The sequence below is a fragment of the Eubalaena glacialis genome, chromosome 20 (genome assembly GCF_028564815.1).
Source record: "Eubalaena glacialis isolate mEubGla1 chromosome 20, mEubGla1.1.hap2.+ XY, whole genome shotgun sequence".
Lineage (NCBI taxonomy): Eukaryota > Metazoa > Chordata > Mammalia > Artiodactyla > Balaenidae > Eubalaena > Eubalaena glacialis.
Window position 1 is genome coordinate 34,677,370 of NC_083735.1, and position 23,474 is coordinate 34,700,843.

Here is a 23,474-nt window from a genome sequence, read left to right on the forward strand (position 1 = left end):
AAGAGCCCCGCTGCCAGCAGACTTCCCCTTCATCTCAACGGTCAGAACCAAGTCACCCACCCAATCCTAAATCAATCACAGGCAAGGAGCATGGAACTGACTAGTGACTTAAAGCCTAACCATCGGGGTGGAGTGGGTGTTTGAGATCAACCACAGCGTTCACCCTCAGGAACCTTAATTAAGGCATGGAAACGCCAACTCCAAACCACTTACCCGAACCAGAAGACAACCTCTTAAAGGCTGTGGTCATGTTTGATAGCTCCATCTTTAGCAGTTAGCGTGGGTGTTTATTTGACTGAGGGAATGATCTAGTACATAAATACAGTGTATGGAGATTATATTTATGCATAAACCAGTGAGATAGTAAAGGCAAGATGATTATAAAGGTAATCCACCCAGACAAGACCTGGAATCACAGAGGGAGGAAAGCTTTAGAGCCTGTGGTTACACTGCCTGAATCCTGCTGGGCTAGCCAGTGACACTTTCCTTCTGTGTAAAGAGGCATTTTAAATGTCAAGGAGCTATAGGACAGGCTTATGATAGCTCTCAAGCTGAATACTAAATCAAATTACTTCAAGGACTCCAATCCTAAGGTCATATATATATAACAGTGGCCAAAATAGACTAGATCGAAAAGTTTGAGCTATTTTGTTTACCATGGCATTCATACATTCATATATATATATATATATGGCACTCATTTGAAAACCCCTAGTTCTATTCTTCAAGACATTTAGAGAACCTCTAACAAATTTAATCAAGTGAATTTTTTGTCTGAAATTAAAATTTGTCCTAAACATAAGCTTTTTTAATATGAAATTTTAAGAGAAAGCCAATTTATTAAACAGAGAATAGAAGGCATGGTCATATTGCCTTATAAAATAAACAAGCAAAAAATATGGAAGGGCAGAGTTTCTGAATTGCCTGCTACAAAAACCTTGTAGTTTAGGAAAGAATATAAAAGAATAAAGAGGCTCCTTTTTTTTCATAAGAAAAGTGCACAATGGGTTACATTTAAATTGCACACAAATAAGTAGTGCAAACACTTTAGTACTTTTTTTCACACATGTCCTTTATCTTGATGCTAAGATGTACTTTCTTGCAACATCACAGTTTTTATGTGCAATGCACTTGTGAAAAAAATAATAAATTTCTAAATATGATGCCCATCTCCAGCAAACTCATGAGTTTATGACCTCCTCATGAGGGAATTGACTCAAAGTTTCACAGAAGAAAAGGATGTTGGAAATCTTCTAGGCTTTTGAAGCTAATGGGTGATCTGAGAAAAGAAGAAAACTATATTACTCATCTCTCTGATTTTAAAAAATATAATAAAGATCTTTTTAAATAAATAAATAAATTTATTTATTTATTTATTTTTGTCTGTGTTGGGTCTTCATTGCTGCGCATGGGCTTTGTCTATCTGTGGCGAGCGGGGCTACTCTTCGTTGCGGTGCGCAGGCTTCTCAATGTGGTGGCTTCTCATGTTGCAGAGCAGGGGCTTTAGGTGCGAGGGCTTCAGTAGTTGTGGCACGTGGGCTCAGTAGTTGTGGCGCACGAGCTTAGTTACTCGCGGCATGTGGGATCTTCCCAGACCAGGGCTTGAACTCGTGTACCCTGCATTGGCAGGCAGATTCTTAACCACTGTGCCACCAGGGAAGTCCCAAGTTCTTTTTTTTTAAGGCAACAAAACTGGAGACGATTGAAAACCCTGGTCTGATATTCTTCAGCTGTTCCTACTGTTGCTAATAGAGAGGGAGACAGGGCAGCGTGTACAGAACCCAGCTTCCCACCACCTGCCACATCCCACAGGGTTCATGAGGGAAACGTAGGGCAGTGGGGAGAAAATATTTTAAAAAGCAAGCAAATATTTACTATTTTATTTTATTATTTTTTAATTTAATTTTTATTTTATATTGGAGTAGAGTTGATTTACAATGTTGTGTTAGTTTCAGGTGTACAGCAAAGTGGTTCAGTTATACATATACATATATCCATTCTTTTTCAGATTCTTTTCCCGTACAGGTTATTACAGAATATTGAGTATAGTTCCCTGTGCTATACAGTAGGTCCTTGTTGATTATCTATTTTATATATAATAGTGTGTATATGTTAATCCCAAACTCCTAATTTATCCCTCCCCACCCCTCTTCCCCTTTGGTTACCATAAATTTGTTTTCTATGTCTGCGAGTCTGTTTCTGTTTTGTAAATAATTTCATTTGTATCATTTTTTTTAGATTCCACATATAAGTGATATCATGTGATATTTGCCTTTCTCTGTCTGACTTACTTCACTTAGCAGGACCATCTCTAGGTCCATCCATGTGCTGCAAATGGCATTATTTCATTCTTGTTACGGCTGATTTAAAATATTTACTATTTTAAAATATTCACTATTTTTTAGGGCTTCCCTGGTGGCACAGTGGTTGAGAGTCTGCCTGCCAATGCAGGGGACACGGGTTCGAGCCCTGGTCTGGGAGGATCCCACATGCCGCGGAGCAACTAGGCCCGTGAGCCACAACTACTGAGCCTGCGCGTCTGGAGCTGTGCTCCGCAACAAGAGAGGCCACGACAGTGAGAGGCCTGCGCACCGCGATGAAGAGTGGCCCCCGCTCGCCACAACTAGAGAAAGCCCATGCACAGAAACGAAGACCCAACGCAGCCAAAAATAAATAAGTAAATAAATAAATAATTTTTAAAAAAATTATAAAATATTCACTATTTTTAAAAGCAAGTAAAAATATTCACTATTTTTAAGCCTGTGGCTCTAGGCAAGGACTGCCACTCAAACACCTTTAGAGCCAAATAAGTAACAGCCAAGAGCAAAAGGGCGGGGGGACTTGACCTGTACTTGCCCCTCCAGGCTGCCCGATGCCCTGCTCAGCCCCTGCCCCTTGGGCCACACGGAATGATGTTGCCAGAATTTCTGATTTTTTAAGAGAAATGCAAAATTTCAATTCTACGTGATCACTCTCGATTTTTAATTTGGACAAAGCTATTTTGCTGGTGGCCTCACAAAATATACCTGCTGGCCAGAATCAGACCATAACCCTCAATTTTCTAACTATGCTCTGGGGGAAAACTGTCTGCTAAGGAGAGGATTGCTGTGTCACTCAGGAAAACGCAGCTGGATCTTGTTGCTGAGCTAGGCTACACTGCCTAGTTGCTCTACGTAACAAATAAGATAAATGTTTGATTTCTGTGGAATTTCAGGGCCAAAAAAATTTAAAAAGACAGAAGAAAACTCTTGGGAGTGAGTAGGAAAGCAGATTTCAGCAATATGGCTGGTGGTCTGCACCTAAGGAGAGGAAGATGGTGAGAAACTCACAGTGATTTATTCTGTGTGAGTATGTATGGTGTGTGTATGTGGTGTGTGTATGTGGTGTGTGTCATGTGTGTGTGGTGTGCAAGTGCTGCAATAACCCTCTGTTATCATGAACTTTCTGTGCAAGTCCATTTCAGCAAAGCATTGCAGTAGTTACACTAGGGAAGTAAAAGCCAGAGTTGCCTCCTCAGAAAGTTAAATAAGTTTTGAAAGAAAGTGTTATTATTAGGGACGATGAATACCAGAATGCAAATGTATACAAAAAGGGAAAATAAAGGTTTCAGTTAATTCACTTTAATTTGGAGAGTGACATGTGATCACAGGCACTTAAAGGAGGCATTATTCTTCTTTCAGACGCTGCAAATGCCAAGCTTTCCCTGCCACCTACTGGCTGTTGGATGCAATTTTTTAAAAAATCTGGGAACTTCCCTAGTGGTCCAGTGGGTAAGACTCCGCATTCCCAATGCAGGGGGCCGGGGTTCGATCCCTGGTCAGGGAACTAGATCCCTCGTGCATGCCACAACTAAGAAGTCTTCATGCCACAACTAAAAAAAGATCCCACATGCTGCAACTAAAGATCCCGCATGCTGCAATGAAGATCCCGAGTGCCGAAACTAAGACCTGGCGCAGCCTAAATAAATAAATAAATATATTTTTTAAAAAATCTGAATAAGGTAAAGTATAAAGAACACCACCACAAACATTAATATGCCAGCTTTAGCAGCAAAGTATTATCAATAAAGCTTGAAATCTCCTGTCTCCCCTTCCCTGACTGCATCTCCCTCCTCTTCAGAAATACCCATTATCTTGAATTATATTTGTATCATCCTAACACACTTCTTTACAATTTTCCTACATATATATGTATCTCTAAGTAATGCTGGTGTTTTGCATATTTTTGAGGTACACATAAATGATATCATTCTGTATGGTATCTTGTATGAAATCCTCTGCAGTTTGCTTTTTAAACCTGCGTTACGTTTATGAGATTCTTCCTCGTCAACCAGTGAAGTCATTTTCACAGCTGTGCAGACTTCTATTTAATGGACATGTCACAATTTATTTGCCCATACTCCTTTTGGTGGGTCTTTAGATAGTTTCCAATTTTTTACTATGGCAAACATTGCTTCTCTGACCATTCTAGAATATGTTGCCGTGCGTAAATGCTGAGTTCTTGGATAAAGGTATTGTCATTGTCTTGCCGTAATCCTTACACACCTTGTCTTTCCTTTCATTGGCAAATTGTTCCTCGAAACGATTCTATCCATATGCGCTCTGACCAGCAGCGTATAGTGGTTCCCACTGCACCCCATCTTCATCCGCACTTGACATTGTCAGGATTCTGAAGGTTTGCAGTTATGATGGGTGTGCAGTGATACATCTAGAGGGCTTCATTTCATTCCCTTGACGGACTTTTGCACTGAATATATAAATCATCTTGGGGAGAACCCTTGCTATTGAATTTTTCTATTGGCAAATATGTTTTGTTTAGGTCATCTTGAATAGGGGTTTATAATCTTCTCCAGAAAGATCTTGCATTTCTTTTATTAGATTCAAGATATTTCATATTTTTAGAATACTATAAATGTGTAGTTTTGAAATGAGACTCCCTAACTCACCTTTTTCGGTATTAGGATGGGTATATTAATGTAACTCATTTTTTATATTGATTTTATGTCCAGAAATTATTTCGTTAACAGCAAAGACTTTATGTGTAGATTCTTTTGAATTTTCTATAAAGGCAATCGTATTTTCTAAGAATTTCGATTATTTTTTTTTCTCCTCTCAAATTCTTATTCCTCTTAACAATTTTCCTGCTCCTATTACACTGTCCTGGGATGTAGCACAGCATTGAATGGGAATGGTGTAAACCACCACCTTTGTTACAGCCCTTGATCTTACCGGGAAGTACTCGTCAGTCCTCGTTTTCTAAGAGTCTGCTTTTGAAAAAAAAATCATGTATGCTAAAATTTATCTTTTGGGGACTTCCCTGGTGGCACAGTGGTTAAGAATCCGCCTGCCAATGCAGGGGACACGGGTTTGAGCCCTGGTCCAGGAAGATCCCACATGCCGCAGAGCAACTAAGCCCGTGTGCCACAACTACTGAGCCTGTGCTCTAGAGCCTGCAGCCACAACCACTGAAGCCCATGCTCTTAGAGCCCGTGCTCCACAACAGGAGAAGCCACTGCCATGAGAAGCCCGCACACTGCAACGAAGAGTAGCCCCCGCTCGCCACAACTAGAGAAAGCCCACGCACAGCAACGAAGACCCAACACAGCCAAAAATAAATAAATTAAATTAAATAAATAAATTTATTAAAAAATTTATCTTTTTGGCCCTGCACATATTGATAATTCTATTTGGTTTGTCTCTTGTATTCTGTTAATCTAGTGAATTACATTAATAGATTTTTTTTTCCCCAGACTTCAACCATTCTTGCATTTGAGGGATAAACATAACTTGAATTTATGTCAGAGTGAGCTCAGCCTGTATGTAATCTTCCTTCTTACACTCTTTTGTCTGCTTCTGTTATAGTGGTCACATAAAATGAATTGGGGCATATTCTCACTATCTGTTCTCTGCCACAAAAACTAAAGACTTAGTAGAAATATTTGTTCCTGAATTCTGAGGGGCAGTGAGAACATTTAAGTAATACTTCATTTCACTTTACAAATGTATAGTATATGAAATTATATATTAGAGGAGCCTATGAAAGAAGAGAAAGGGCTTCCTTATATGCCCATGAGAAAATAGAACCAGTCTGATTTGTCCAAGGATTAACACTGATTACATGAACCTTGTTTCTTATAGAAAATTGCTTCTGAGTTAGCAGTTTCTGTGCGAAGGATTTTTCTTAAAAAGCTATTAGGTTTAACATATTAGAAGTTTTGTTTCTTTACTTTCTGGGAATTCTGGAAGCACTAGATTTATGAAAGTGCTTAATTAGTCTCTATAAACCAACCAGAATGGAGCTCCTGTTTTGACACTGTCATCTAATTTCTGAATACCTTCCAGGGATAAGAAAATATTTCATACACATAAAGAAAAGAAAAGCCTTTTCTCAATTACAGCCACACAAACACCCAGAGAACTTACAGCTTCAATTTTACAGCATCAGTCACTCATCAAAAGTAAACAAACAAACAAAAAAAACCCTCACCAGTTCAAATAAGAAGATATCCTCCTAATTAATTTGGACTCACAAATAGATTAAAAAAATAAACAAAAGCAGATTATCTCTTATCTCTCACCCAACAGAGACTAGACCCCCACCATCTCAACAGAGATCACCAAATATGTGGACCGTAAAATCAGGTTCCCAAGCACTGCCAAACACAGTTCCCAAAATTACTGCCACCAATGGGGAGCAATTTGTTGGCCACAAACAAACCATAGTCCCATATATTGGGTTGGCCAAAAAGTTCGTTCAGGTTCTCCATGATACCGAACCCGAACGAACTTTTTGGCCAACCCAACACATAGGGTGTTCCTTCGCCACTCATCGACGCTGACTTAGCAGTCCATTACATGCCAGTCCTTGGACCCAGTAACGGAAAAAGACAGAGCCCGAGCCAGGAAAGAACTAACAGACGACCAAGAACCAGAAACAAAATCAAAAACATGGAATCAGAAGAAAAAGAAAGAGAAAGAATCAGAAAGTCAATGAAAGGAAAGTTCTGTTTCCACTTGGGATTCATTCTAGTAGCCAAGAAAAGATGTGTCTGGGGTTAAACAGCCCATGAGGCCTATTTCTTGGGCAACACAGTTTAGGCTCAGACAGGTGAGTCCACGTGGACATCCTGGTGGGGCCTCCAAATTGTCAAAGTATAATTTTTTTTAAATTAAAAGCATGACTTATCATACAAATAGAAAGTGAGCATATGTCAAAGATTTATTTAACTCCACGAGGGAGCCAGCAGAGCCTGTGAAAGACTGGTGTATAGGTACTGACTACAGATGCTGGAATACGGAGGCTGGATTGGATGCAAAACAGGCTCACGTTTGTACAGGCAATAGAACTGCAAGCTTCGAGGTGACCTCTTCTACCAGACAGAAATCTCATTCAGCCCTACAGGTAAGAGTCTTCGTCCTAATTGTTACCGAGAGCGGGCTCCAGCTACTTGCCGCTCTAAAGCCAACACTCGAGAGGCAAGGTTGGTGGAAAGGAAAGTTTGCTTTTTTCAGGAGGCGGGCAACCAGGGGAGAGGGCGAACTCATGCCCAAGGGCCAACTCCCCTCCTGCCAATCAGAGGGCAAGAGCTTTGAAAGGGGAGTTTCAGGGGTGTACAGGAGGAGGGAAGGGGCTACATGTAGAAACAGCACAGTCAACTCTGACAGTCGTCTTGAAATTGGTCCTGCACTGGTTTGATCAGCGTCATCTTGATTAAGTACAATTAATCTTCAGTTCCAGGGTCAGTTTATTCCCACTTCTTTGAGACCAGTTCTTGGAATTTTGCAAGATGGAGTAGCTTATGTCATGGCTACAGCCTGGTCATCGTGCCGTTAACTTCTTCCACCTGCTGGGGGTTTCAGTATCTACAAAACAGCTCACAGGATACAGCTCAGAATATTGTGTATAGCTCTTGAAGAGGAACTAAAGGTCCTTGAATTTACTTAATGACTAAACTACTGTTATTTTGTCATGTTTGACCACTTTCCTTTGCTTCTGCATTTTCTCAATTCTCTGATTAAACGTATTCTTTTTTTTTTTTTGGCCGTGTGGCATGTGGGATCCTAGCTCCCAGACCAGAGATAGAACACTGGCCCCCTGCATTAGAAGCACAGAGTCTTAACAACTGGACCACCAGGGAAGTCCCTAAACTTATTCTTTGACTAAAGTTTTTCTATAGACAAAAGGCAGGCGGAGGACATAGGCGGGAAGGACCACAGGGTCCTGCTCCGTTTCACAATCAGTAGTAAATAGTAAATCAAACAAAGTTACAGTTCCTTAGAGAATTATATAGTCTTTGGTGGGCCTATTAGATCACGCTCTATTAGGACACTGGAGGGACTTGCAGTCATTCTTTGCCTTATTTCCTTGTTTTGGATATTCTTTCTTTTCTTTTAAAATTTTTTTTCCTTCCAGTTTTATTGACATAATTGACATACTGCACTACGTAAGTTTAAGATGTACAGCACAATGGTTTGACTTACATACGTCGTTAAATGATGACCACAATAAGTTTAGTGAACACCCATCATCTTATATAGATACAAAATAAAAGAAAAAGAAAAAAATATTTCTACCTTGTGGTGAGAACACAACTGAATGCCTATTGTGTGCTGAATACCTACCAGTGGACTGAGGGGAGGGAATGGACCCTTGCTCTCAAGGACCGTGCAGTCCAGCAGAGAGAGACAGTCATGGTAACAACTAAGTTCACTACTGTATTATAGGTACTATGATAAAAGGTCTCCTGAGTACCAAGGAGGGTGTAGTCAGGTCTACTGGAACCAGAGGCATTTATTTCCCAGGTGCTGGAGAGGAGAGACCATTCCAGGGAGGAGGAGAGTCATCAAAGGCAAGAAGCTGTTAAAAGCCAGTCATTTGACTTGTCATAACCACTGATTATGGCCTTTAATTACATACCATCCCGAACTGTCACTTAGCTGCTTTGCACAATAGCGACATTTCGTGCAATAGCCACATTTCATGCAATAGCGACATTTCATGCTTGGAGCGGGTTAATGCCGGGCAGAGAAAGTATAAGACAAAAAAAAAAAAAAAAAGTAAGAGGCAGTGTGGGCAGTGATGGGATTTGTGAAAATCAGGAAAATTGACATTTGGGACCTGGTTTCCAATCCCAGTGCAACCACCTGTTGCTGGGAGACCTTGGGTAAGTTAATAACCCCCTCTGTGATTCCTTTGTGCAAAAGGGTCCAGAGTCCAGGTGCCCATCACCAGCACCTGGAGGTTGCAGTGTTTCTTTGGAAGCTCACAGGCAGGAAGGCAGCAGAGCCCAAAGTTCCTGCATTTTTGTCATCCTGCAGGTCAGTGGCCAGTTGGGCTGAGACAGCTGGCAGCACTGTGGAAGCACCAACAGGCCTCCAGTCCCATAATTACTCTCCAGCTACATGTGTGGGAGAAGGGGGGTGGGGTCAAAGGGGACACTGAGGTGAAGCCCTAACTGTGGGAACTTCCTAGAGGAGGGAATGGCCTTTTAGAATGAGGGACCTCCAGAGACCAGCCTGTCAGACCTGTGTTCTAAAATTACCACTGCGGGATTTTAATTTATGAAGGTGATCAAGTGCCAGGACAGAGGGTCAAAACCACTGAAAGAAGGATTTATTACATTTCCCAAGAGAACGGGACACCATGCCATGCAGGGCAACAGGGGGAAACCCGGGTCTGATCAGGTGGCAGCAGACAAGAGCAGGGTTAGGGTTAGGGTCAGGGTTAAGCAGAGGCCACAGCCTTTACTGGGGTGTCCTTGAGAAAGGCAAGACAGGGCAGAGTATTCACTTAGGACTGGCTAGCTTGAATTATTCCAGTGGCTTGGGCTACAGGGGTGGTCTCCAGTCATCCCGTTCCTGGCCCTGGGGTGATTCAGGGCAGGGGAAATGTTCTAAGTGTGTATGAGAGCAGAGAAGGGGATGGGTAGGGTGGGCCTTGGATCTGCCAGTCTGTGCAGGAAAGACGTGCTCCAGGCCAGCTGTCCCCACCCCCAGGAATTAGCGGGCCCTGGTGCTGGTGGGAGGGTGTTCCTGGGCTGTGCTTAGTTCCCTACGATACTGTAGCGTTAATATTAACCCATCTCACAAGGATATGGTGAGACTTAGGTGGAATAGCAGACACTTCATAAAATGACAGCTGTGTGACCTGTTTCACCAGCCTGGGCTTCAATAATCCACATCACTTTTTATGTGATTGCAGTAAAATACACATAACATAAAATGTACCAACTTAACCATTTTTAAGTGTGCGGATCAGTGGTACTAAGTGCATTCCCATCCCCATCCATCACCAGAACTCTTTTTATCTTGTAAATCTGAAACTTTACACCTATTAAACAACCGCCCACGCTCCTGTCCCCACCAGCCCCTGCCAACCACCATTCTACTTTCTGTCTCTATGAATCTGACTACTCTAGTGAAATTATACTGTATTTGTCTTTTTGTGACTGGTTTATTTCACTTACATAATGCTGTCAAGATTCATCCATGTTGTAGCATGTGTCAGAATTTCCTTCCTTTTTAAGGCTGAATAATATTCCATGGTATGTAGAGACCACATCTTGTTTATCCATTCATCCATTGATGGATACTTGGGTTGCTTCCACCTCTTGGCTACTGTGAACAATGCTGCTATAAACATGGGTGTACAAATATCTCTTCAGGACTCTGTTGTGAATTCTTTTGGTTGTATACCCAGAAGTGGAGTTGCTGGATCATTTGGTAGTTGTATTTTTAATTGTTTGAGGAACCATCATACTGTTTTCCACAGCAGCTGCACCATTTGGCATTCCCAACAGTGCACAAGGGTTGCAATTTCTCCACATCCTTGCCAACACTTGTTGTTTTCTGTTTTTTGATAATAGCCATCCTAATGGGTATCTCGCATTTCCCTAACAATTAGTGATGGTGCACACCTTCTCATGTGCTTATTGGATCCTTGTATATCATCTTTGGAGAAAGGTCTATACAAGTCCTTTGACCATTTTTAAATCAGGTGGTTTCAGACTAAGACATCTTTAAAAAATATTTATTTATTTATTTGGCTGCACCGAGTCTTAGTTGCTGCACGTGGGGTCTTCGTTGTGGCATGCGGGATCTTTAGTTGTGGCATGTGGGATCTAGTTCCCTGTCCAGGGATGGAACCCAGGCCCCCTGCATTGGGAGCGCAGAGTCTTAGCTACTGGACCACCAGGGAAGTCCCTTTTTTAAAAAAAAAATTATATGGTCACTCCTTGGTATATTTTTTTAAGATTTTTTTTTTGATGTGGACAATTTTTAAAGTCTTTTATTGAATTTTTTACAATATTGCTTCTGTTTTCACATTCTTTGGCTGTGAGGCATGTGAGATCTTAGCTCCCCGACTAGGGGTTGAACCCACACCCCCTGCACTGGAAGGCGAAGTCTTAACCACTGGACCACCAGGGACGTCCCTGAGATGTTTTAATTAATAAGCTGAAACATGAAATCTGGTAGGTAAAATTTTGTACTTGTATTTATAAATGGAAGGAAGACTTTTTTTTTTTTTTTTTAATGTTACCTAAGAAGAACAGAGCAAGATGGAAGACACAGGATCAGAAGGTAGAATTTCTAAATACAGGGCACATTTCACATAGGACTTCAGAGACTGACACTAGAATCCAGTCTCCTGAGTCTTGATCTAGCACAATGGCTGCTAAACTAGTTCTCAAACCAGTGTTTTCTCATGATGATGCTCTTTCTTTCAGTCATGGTCTGACACACACACAGACTAGTCCATGCTTATGTAAAATTTCTGCATTTTCTAAGAATTTACTTTCATTTGTTTTATTTTGGCTGCCCCGCATGGCATGTGAGATCTTATTTCCCCGACCAGGGATTGAACCCGAGCCCCCTGCAGTGGAAGAATGGAGTCTTAACCACGGGACTGTCAGGGAAGTCCTCATTTATTTTATTTTTAAGCAACCACAAACCACTTTTCTTTGGGAATAATGATTATAGAAAAGGAGTTGTGATACAAAAATGTCTTTTTCTCTGCAAATGAATGAAATTCTTATAGGATATGCAAGAAATTATTTACAGTGATCTCGGGGAGTATAGAGAGTATGTCAAAAGGTATCATTTGAATTTTGTACCACCTGCACGTACTATTTATTCAAAAGATTTTAAATTTTCTTTTCAATTAAGATAAAAAAAACAGAGACCAATATTTAAGCAACTTACAACTTAAAACAAAATTTTAAGGTAGTGTAGATGTTAAAATCTGACTTTGTCATCCATATACCTTGTGTTTTAGCCTCTAACGCATATTTATTGGTGAATGAAGATCACTGACATTTTCTAAAAATAATCTAAAAACGTTGACTAAATCTGGGGACATGGAAGAGAGGGAAGGGCTATTCTTTGTCCCAGGTTTTGTGAGTGTTCATTTGATTAGGAATGAGGCAAACTCACTCTTCTTTCATAGCTGTCGGCCTGTTCTCCACAGACATTACAAGCAAGTTCAACGGCCTACAACTTGCAGTGCAGACCTTGGGAGACCTCCCTGAGGAAACAGTATAGAAGAAAAAGTCCAGTTCTGTGTCCTCAGATGCATGATTCATTTGCTAGCAGTTTTTAGCTGAAAGGGCCTTGACAGAAGCTTTGGTAGAAAATTACACCAAGAAATAATGAGTGTTTGGAGATGGGGTTCATAGATGTTACTTAATTTTGCTCAAATACTCATAAGCTTCCCACAGGTCCTGAAATTTGTGCAGATAAGTACCTGAGGTCATCTCCAATGTGCTTCTAATATTTAAAATACTTCCTCATGCGAGGCTGGAATTCAGCATGTTCAAAATGTGTAACCATTTCGTTTTCTTAAGAATCTGGAACCCTAGTCAGGCCCTGATTTTTCAAATTGTTCACTTTTGTAAAGAATATAGTAACCTGTTTAATAGGCCTGGTTTTCTTCACCATATTCTTCTATTATCTAGAGTTAGGACTAATTTTTTACTTCTTAGGGAGGCAGTGTAACATGACGGTTGAGGGTGCAGGTTTTGGGGTCAGGCTGCCAGGGTTCAAATCCTACGTCAGTGGTCCCAGCTACAACAGGAGGATACTAATAGTACCTCTCTGACTCATTGAGGTGTCCTGAGGATCAAACGGCATGAACTGCTTGGCAAGGTTTTAATGTACATTAACCACTAGTAAATCAGCTATTTGTTGTTATTTTTCTCCTTTTGTTTTTGGACCCTCGGGTGTACAACATTAATCAGAATGCTTGGTTCACAACCCACTATCTTTACTGGCCTGTGTGTGGTACTGTTTTCTTCATTTTATTTAATTTGTGTTAATTTTGTATATTAACTTGATTTAATACGATAGCAGACACACACTAACCCACTCAGTCTTAGAACTAGAATATTGCTAATAACTTGCATCTAGTTAAAGGCTCTTATCTTGTCCTATTCTTTAGCCTTCTCCCCTCCCAGAGATAACCACAATCTTGAAGCAATATTGTAACAAATTCAATAAAGACTTTAAAAAAATTCATTAAAAAAATAAGATTTGCACATTATTTTGCTACAATGATTTATCCATGTTATTTCATGAGCTCTAAATCATTTATTTTCAATGTTGTATAATGTTGTATCATGTGACTAAACCACAATTTATCTATTCTATCCATGGGAATTGGAACTGTTTCCTTTTTTCTTTTTTTCTTTGACCCTGTTTCTATGTACATGTCTCTGGTGCATTTGTGCAAGAATTTCTCTTGTGCATATAAATATAATGGATGTGCTAATTTATATACACCTGAATATCAAACTTTACAAGATAATACCAAAGTGTTTCCCAAAATGGGTGTACCAATTTACATTCTCACTAGCAATATATAAAATATCACATTGGTCTATATTCTCTCCAACTCTTGGTATTGTCAGACTTCTTCATTTTTAATCATCAAATGGGTATGAAATTATATCTCATTATGGTTTCTGTTTCCATTTTTCTAATTACTGATGGCATTGAACATTTCCTTATATGTTTATTAGCTAAATGTATTTCCACTTCTGTGAAATTCCTGTTCATATCTTTAGCAGGCAGCCAAACTGGCCTTTAATTGTTGTTGATCAGTCTCCTAAAGTTTGTCCATTGTGTTGATTTGTTCATAGAACCAACTTTTGGCTTCTTTGATTTTCTTTATTGTTTTTCTATTCTCTCATTTATTTCCTCTGTAATGTTTATTATTTCCTTCTTTCTGCATGCTTTAGGTTCATTTTGCTCTTTTGTTTTCCCAGTGTCTTAAAGTTAGGTTACTGATTTGAGCTCTTTCTTCTTTTTTAAAATACAGACTATAAATTTCCCTCTAAGCACTGTTTTAACTGCATCCCATAAGTTTTGGTATTTTGTGTGTTCATTTTTATCTATCTCAAAGTATTCTCTAATTTATCTGGTGATTTCTCCTTTGATCCATTGGTTGTTTAAGAGTGTCTCATACTTTTCACCTTCTTGTGAGTTTATCAAATTTATTTCCATTATTGATTTCTGATTTAATTCCACTGTGATCAGAGAATACACACCGTACAATTTGAATACTTTAAAATTTCTTTAGACTTTTTAAAGGCCCAGCATATGATCTATCCTGGAAATGGTCTATGTGATTTTAAAAGAATATGTATTCTACTGTAGTTGGGTACAGTGTTTTATAGATGTCTTCTAGGTCTAGTTAGTTTATATTTTTGTTAAAGTCTTCCATACTCTTGTTGATCTTTCTACTTAGTTCTATTAATTATTGAAGGTAGGATATTAAAGTCTTCAATTATTAACATTGAATTGATATTTCTCCTTAATTTCTATTACTTTTAACTTCATGTATTTTGGGGCTCTGTTGTTAGATGCATATATGTTTATAATGGTTATATCTTCCTGATGGATTGACCCTTTTATCATTACGAAGTATTCCTCTATATTCAGTAATTTTTTTTTTTCTTTTAAAGTCTATTTTGTCTGATGTCAGCAATGCCACTTCAGCTCTGTTTTGGTTACTCTTTGCCTGGTATGTCATTTCTATCCTTTTATTTTCAACCTTTTTTATATTTAATGTAAAGTGTGTCTCCTATAGACAGCATATAGCTGGAGCTTATTTTTCTTATCCACTCTGACAATCTCTGCCTTTTGATTGGATTGTTTAATCCATTCACATTAAATGCTATTATTGATATAGCTGGATTTGTGTCTAGCATTTTGCTTTTTTTTTTCTACATGTCTCATGTCTTATTTCTCTCTTGTCTCCTTCTGGGGCTCCCACCATGCATATGCTGTTCTATTAATTGTTGTTTCAAAGGTCTCTTAGGCCCTGTTCACTTTTCTTTAATCATTTTTCTTTCTCTTCTTCAGATTTGATCATTTCAATTGTCCTAGCTTCATGTTTGCTGAATCTTTCTTTTGCCTGCTTAAATCTGCCTTTGAACCCCTCTAGTGAATTTTTCATTTCTCTTATTGTACTTTTCAGCTACAGAGTTTATTTCTGGTTTCTTTAAAGGTTTTCTACCTATTGATATTTCCATTTTGCTCATACATAGTTTTCTTGACTTTCTCCATATCTTCCTTTCTAGTTCTTGAGCATCTTTAAGACAGTTGTAAAGTCTTTGTCTAGTAGGTTTGCTTTCTTGTCTTTCTCAGGGACAGTTCCGTAGGTTTACTTTTTCCTTTGATTGGGTCATACTTGCCTATTTTTTGGAATGCTTTATGATTTTTTTGTTGAAAACTGGACGTTTGGATCTAATGATGTGGTAACCAGATTCTACCTCCTCCTCAGGGTTTACTGGTTTTTTTTCTGGGTTTGGGGTTTTCCGGGTTTTGTTTTTTGGTTTGTTTGTTTGTTATATTTTTATTGTTTTAGGCTGTCTCCTAAGGATCTGCCAAGGATCAACATGAAGTGTAAACTTAAGATCATCTCAGGCCTTTCCTGAGCCTGAGCCTTTCCCTGGGTACACATGGTGACTTTCTGCTTTCCTTGTATGTGCAGTTGCTTTTGAGTGCCCTAGTCTTTAATGCCTGGTTCTGAAGACGGGAGAAAAAAATGAAGTGGGGAGGAGAAGGCGCCAGTTCTTTAAATCCTTTGAAGTCACTCTAGCCAGAGGCGGAGCAGCTTGCAGTGGTGAGGGGCGTGCGCCGATGGCTGCCCACCTCTGTGTCTGTACCTGTGTGGTCAGAAGGAGCAATCAGCAAACAGAACACAGACTTCTGATATTGGAGGGAAGGACCTGATTGCCCGCCATGGCTCTCACAAGCTGTGTGCAAGGTCTCCTGCAACTCCTCCACTGCCTGCATGGGCTGGAGGTGTGAGATGGGTAGTTGTCACTACGCTAAGAGCTGAAATTGACCAAAGTTAACCACTGTTTACCATCCAAGCCTTCCCCTGGAAGTTACAAGCCTTTCATAGATTCCAGAGTTCCAACTACTTATATCAGATAGACTCTGCCGGTACTATTGTTGCTTTGGTTGGGAGACAGATTCTTGGTGCTTCCTACTCTACCATCTTTCCAGAAACCTCTTTCTCCACTTTCATTTTTGAAAGATAGTTTTGTAACATTACGTAGTTACATAATTACATTCTTGGTTAACAGGTTTTTTCTTCAGCACTTTGTCATCCCACTGCCTCCTGGCCTTTATTTTTTCTAATGAGAATTTAGCTGTTAATTGTATTGGTGTTCCTGTGTATATAAATAGTCACTTTTCTCTTGCTGCTTTCTAATTTTTCTCTTTATCTTTGCTTTTGATCATTTTTACTATGATATGTGTGGGTGTGGATCTCTGTGTTTATCCTATTTGGTATTTGTTGAGCTTCCTGTGTGTGTAGATTAGTGTTTTTCCTCAAATTTGGGAAGTTTTCAGCCATTATTTCTTCAAATATTTTTTTCTGTTCCTCTCTCTGTCTCTTTCTCTCCCTCCCTTCCCCACTCCTTCCCTCCCTCCTCAGCTTCTCTCTCTCCTCTTCTTCTTCTTCTGGGACTCCCATTATGTATATATTGGCGTGTCTAATGGTATACTATGTTTCTCTGATGCTTTATTCATTTTTCTTCATTCTTTTTTCTCATTATTCAGCTTGCATGATCTCTACTTACCTTCAAGTTCACTAAGTTTCTTCTGCCAGTTCAAACCACTATCAAGTTTCTCTAGTGAATTTTTCATTTTGGTTATTGTACTTTACAATTCCAGAATATCCATTTGGTTCCTTTTTATTTGTATCTCCTTATCGATATTTTCTTTTCGATGAGATATTGTCATTATATCTTCCGTTACTTCTTTAAGCATGGTTTCCATTGGTTCCTTGAACAGATTTGCAATGGCTGTTTTGAAGTCTTTGTCTGTTAATTCTGACGTCTGGGTTCTCTCACAGACAGTTTCTATCGCCTACTCTGTCTCCTGTGTATGAGTTATGTTTTCCGGTTTCTTTGCATGTCTCATAACATTTTGTTAAAAACTGGGCATTTTATATATTGTGGGATTTCTGAACACTGATTCCAGTTACTCTCCACCCCCACCTCCGGCTTGCTGTGATTGTTTTCTTTTTGAATTAATCACTTGGCTGGACTAATTTAGTGAGGTTTATTTTCCCTTCAGTGTGATGTCTCTGGTTTCATTCCTTCGAAGATGCAGTCTTGGGCATGCACACGGTCACTTGGGGTGATGGGTTTTAACAGATCTTTCTTTCTTTTCTTACCTGCCTCTTTCCCTGGTTCTCTCTGGTAAGTTAGCTTGTTCTCTCTTGTACAATTAACTTGTTGCTCTTGTGGAGCTACCAGCCTCCTCTTAATTGCTACCCACCTGGGTTCTCCATTGTTCTTGAGAGCGCCTTAGGCGTGAACTTCCCCTACACACTTGCAAATAAAATAATTTCCTTTGGGGAGAGCTTCAGAGTTCTCTGTCCTTATAGCCTGCCGCAGCGCCGAGAAAAAAACCTCAGACACCTTCTGGAGCTGGCAGTGGGGCCCACAGTCTGCTTCTCTAGCACTGATATGCCTGCATTATGAGCAGAGCTGTTTGTACTGTAGCCTCTGGTCCCCTTGACTTGCCTCTGCTGGCATGGAAACTTCACCCTTTGAGCATATTAGGGAGAAGGTGATCAGGGTCCCAGTATTCTTGGCCTGCTGCACCTGAGGTAGAGCCTCCATCCTATAGTGGGAGCTGAGTGGAGGAAGGGAGTCCTGACCTCTTGGCTGCACTTGCCTGGAGTTTAGCCTTTGCAACACAAAGGTGGGAGGCCTGAGAAATATTGGCAGCCTCCCCTCCCTGGGAGATACATACTATAGCCCATGATTGGGAACTGGGAGGAGAAGAAACATATATGCCACACAGTCTCAACTTTCTTATGAGATTTAGATGTTCCTGAATGTTCATCTGCTGTATGCCCTTAGGACAACATGCACAGATTTTAAATGTTTTTCTTTTTTTTTTCACCACTTACGGTAGCTATGGTGTGGAGGAGTTCAGAGCTTCTCATGCAGCCATTCCAGAAGTTGTTTACCTACTTATTGTTAATACTGTACAGTTTGTCTCACCAGTTTAAAACAATGAAAGTTTATTCATATCCCTTATGACGTTTAAAAAATGAAACTTTTATAATCTCTAAACCCAAACTATGAATTTAGAAATGAATAAAAATTCTGAAGATTTTGAGAGTTAAAAAAAATATGTATCATTCAGAAAAATATCTCAGTAAAACCACATCCAAGGTAAAAAAAAAAATGTATCCAGACATGGAATTGTAAGAGAATATTACTTCAAGCAAACTATTGTTATTTTAAGGCTAAACTTATAATTGCTTTTTTGCTTGTGTGTAAATCACTGTTTGCTTGGATATTTTTCTTTCACATCAAGGATTGCATTTTAATACACAACTATATAAAACCGTCATGTCCAGAAACACCGGTTACCATCAGCCAAGAGCAATGTTCTTCACTCACTGCTTATCCAATTCACAGGGTCCCCAATATCAGGAAGAGTAATAACCGAACAAGCAAATCTGTTCTCTTTTTCCTTTAAATGCTATTCATAGTTGGCTATCTTTTTAAAATTCTGGAAAACAGCTGGAGTTTTCTTTTATAGATCACATGGACTTTTAGATATATTATGTCACTTATGACTGACTTTATAAAAGCCGTAGGTTGTGGGTATGTGTATGTGTGCATAATTTTTTAAATAACTAAAGATGATCAGAGAATATTACTTCAATCTAAAAAAAAAAAAACGTATCACGTGAAACTTTCAACTGCCTTCACCATTATGGTTACACTTCTAAGAAAGGGATTACACAAATTATAGTTAAAAGAAAAAATCTCCTCATGTATTTGAATTTCCAAGCAAAAATTTTTGCTAATAACTTTAGACACCAATGTTTCTTTACTGTAATGACAGAATTATTTTTAGTACACATAACAGGTACACAACTAATAAACATTTAGATTTTACAAAATTTTGAAACTTCTTTAATTTGGAATTTGATAGTTCAAACTATGCAGTAGTTTAAAGCGAAGTTTATAGTTGCATTATAAACAAGTATTTTAAAAAGTGTCAACAAATTCTACTCTATTCCAGAAACCCATTTTAAAGAATCTAAACAGAATTGCTTAAATGTAAATGGCATACAGAGAACAGATGTCCAGTTGTCAGGAGTATTTCACAAAGGGATTCTGCAGGGTTTGGAGGTTAGGCAAGTGTTCAGTGATTTCTAGGTCCATTCTAATTCTAAAATTCTACAGTTTTCCTAGCAGTTCTATTAAGAAAGTTATTTCTTCTATTATTGCCAAATTATATCATTCATAGATGGAAACTTTAGGATGTCACTATCGGTGCTTAAAATAAATGTCATCTTTCATACTATGGTGAAACTCACAAGGGTCTCTTCCCCACTTGTTCCAGACTGAGACCTTGTCCTTGCTGTTTCAGACTAAGTTTCACTATGATTGAAGAGGACCTATTTTAGCCTAAATGTTCTCCTTCTCTTGGCAATGTCATAAACAATACAATAGACAAAATGAATTTTAACAAAATGAATTTTTAAAACACTTCAACAAATGTTCCTTTCAAATTCAGAAATAAGCGCCTGTACCTCAAACTCCCTGTGTTAAACATAAATGATTTAAATGCAAACAGTTGGTATACATGCTGCTTGCTCAGTTCTCTCCAAATAGGGATTTATGTCTCATGAAAAAAAAGTAGCTTCAGGTTAAATCATAACGCTAAGACACTAAGTAATTATGATGATCACTTTTACAGTCCAATGTTGGATTCTTGGTTCTGAGGACATGGACACACACACACACAGATTTTTTTTTACGTAGATGACAATTTAGATTTAAGATATATACTTTGCAAAATATTTACCCACATATTCTCCAGGAATCGCTAGAGAGATGAAATGTAAAAACAAACTACTTACAGATTTTGTGGCTTCTAAAAACAGTGATGAGACTCACGAATAACTAGAAAAAAATTCTGATTCCTTAGAGTTAGTTCTAAGTGTTATCAGATGATATAATTTCAAGTAATCATAATTTTCTATTTTTGAAATACTGGTTCATAAAAAGTCGAATCTCCATGAATCAAAGTACTGGCATGGCAGTGAATTACACTGAAAATCAGGTCTTCAAAAGACACTCTTGGACATCACCGCTGCGTATCTTTAATACAGCCTTCAAAGGTCTGTGCAGCACTTTGAAATAAGAAATAATTACAGTTGGAGCAGTTACTCTAAATCTCAGTAGGTAATTCCTACAGCAGTACTTGTTTACCCAGAACGGTTTTCATTTCAAATATATGTAAACTTTCTCACAAAGTCAGAACACAACTCACAGTTTGAACAGAAACCTCAGTATTTGAGTCTCGGCATTAAGTAAAATAAACATTACCTATTAGGATGCTTTTGAATGCAAATCACTCCTTAAGGTAAATGGGATGTAATTTCTAACTTGTGGTAAAAGTGAAGAAATCGTTTTTTATGTGAAGGCTTGACCAAAATCAATTAGTCAAGTGCAAGATTTCCACCTTATGGAACAAGTCAAACTCTACCCACACAACACATCTGGCAGAGATCTGGATGCAGGTACACCTAAGTTGGGGACTGGATGTCCCTTAGCTCGGGGCAGTGAAAGAAAAAGGCAAGCCACGGATCAGCCCCCATTGGTCATTGGTCATTACCTCACTGATAACAATGCCTACTTTGCTTACTGGAGAGTGTATCTTCCAGTGGAGACACACTTCTAATTCTATAATGCCAGACAGTGGGGGGAAAAGAAGGGTCCACTTTTTAAAAATCCATTCTTTAAAGTCTTTTAACCATTTTGATTAGGTATGGAATGACTCATTTTCTGCTCTAAAGACAACCAATCTTTTGTTTTTTAAAGTATTGACTTGTCAGTTTATCTTTGACAAGTGATTAAGAAAGATAAATGAATCTGCTGACTTTACAAATAAGAATATGCGAATAAGAATATATATATATATATATTCTGAGAAATTATTGCCCCATGCTTCTGATTTAAAATATGACTAAGTTCTCTCAATAAACTGTTTATTTAAAATTTTAAACTTTAAACTTAAATCATCCTTACTGCACTGTTATCATTCTCTTTATTTTTTATTTTCATATCATTTCTATAAACACTCAAATTAAGAAACAAAAATACCCAATCTTTTTTTTTTTTTCACACACACACACTGTATTTTATTTTTACAAGAGATAAATAGACTGACACCAAGCATTGTACATGGATGACCACAACAAAAGCAACAATGAAAAATCCCCAATCTTGAAACCAACTTACAATGAACCTAGTTTATAACTTTAAAAATATTTTGTTAAAATGTAAAAACCCTGAAATTACAAACAAAACATTTACAATTTTACAGTATATATCTAATTTATTCTTTTAAAAAAATATTCTGAATTGTTTTTATACAAGTGACCAAGCGTAATTTTTTTCAAATGAAACTCCTCTACAGGCTAGAAGAGGGTAGGTGGTATTGCCCCATTGAACACCAACACAGATTTCACTCTTCATGCCGGGACATCAACTATTTCAAAATAGTCATTTGGTAGAATCACATAACCCCTCTCGGAGACGTCGTCTTTCTCCTTCTGGAAGTGCACGACCTCCTTCAGTTTCTCCAGCTGCCGCTCCTGTCTTCTGCACCGCTGCTGTGCGGTCTGGAGCTGCTTTCTGAGCTTCTCTACTTGCTGTTCAAGCTGGTGAATCCTCTTCCTCTGGTGCATGGTGTCCTCCACAGTGTAGCTGTGGTCACAGAACACAGAGAGGTTATCAGGGGTCTGAAGAGGAGGCATGAGTAACCCGATAGCAGCATCGACCTGGGAAACGGGGGGGTGTTGAAGGAGGTCGGGGAAGCTGTTCTTGGGGCTCCGGAAGATCTTCCTTCTAAAACAAAGATGCAGAGCACGTTTCAGTTTCATGACGAAACAGTTCACAAGACCTCATCTGTGGAATTTAAGAATACTAGACTCATTTCTGTCTCCTCGGTATAGAAACATTCTAAAATGAGAAAACAGTTCAAGTTTTAATTGTACTTTTCTTTCTGAAGTAGAAATGGGGTGCAAGAAACACAGAATGATTATTAAGATTTAATTAAATACTAAGCACTTAAAACTGAGGGGAAAAATACTTTGAAACTGAACTATCACTGACAAAGAAAAATCAAAACTTATCAACATGTAAGTAGGACTACAGAGTGATCTCAAAGTAAGTTATGAAGCTAGATTGAGTTTCTTAGCGTGAGGATATTTAACTTTAATAAACTGCACTTTGTATTTTTAAAAAGTATTTCACTGTGAACAGTGGTTATTTACAAGTGATGGGTTCCAGGCAACATTTATTCTCTTAACACTACTCTGGATTTTCCAAATTTTCCACAGTGAACACATTAATTTTATAAACAGAAAACCACCCAGTATTTTAAAACACTTATTACCTTGTCACATGGTTCAGTACAAAGAAATATTGTGGGGACAGCGTCCTCTTTCAGTAACTTGCTGTTGCACTCCCTCTTAAAGCAGTCCGGAGTAAAGTGTTCTGAGCAAATGCTGCTGTACTTGGTGGGCTTCAAGTTTTTCCTTCTGACGGCTGCCTCCCATTTTTTACAAAGACTGGATCGAGTAAGAGGAAACCTAAGAAGACGACATAATTCAGTTTTCCAACCTTATTAAAAAAAAAAAGGCACACCCAGACTTTCCTGCTTAGAAAAGAACTAGCTTACATCGGTGTTAACACACCAAGGAGGAATTTGATTAAAACACCAGCCCTGCGAATCTTTTTTTTTTTTTTTTGACAGTGTTTAGTTGTGTCCTTACTACCTTAGTTTGTTGAGAATGTACTTGTTTTGACATAGAAAACAGACTTGTGGTTGCCAAGGGTGGGAGAGGGGGAGGTATGGAGTGGGAGTTTGGGATTAGCAGATGCGAACTATTACATATAGAGAATGGATAAACAACAAGGT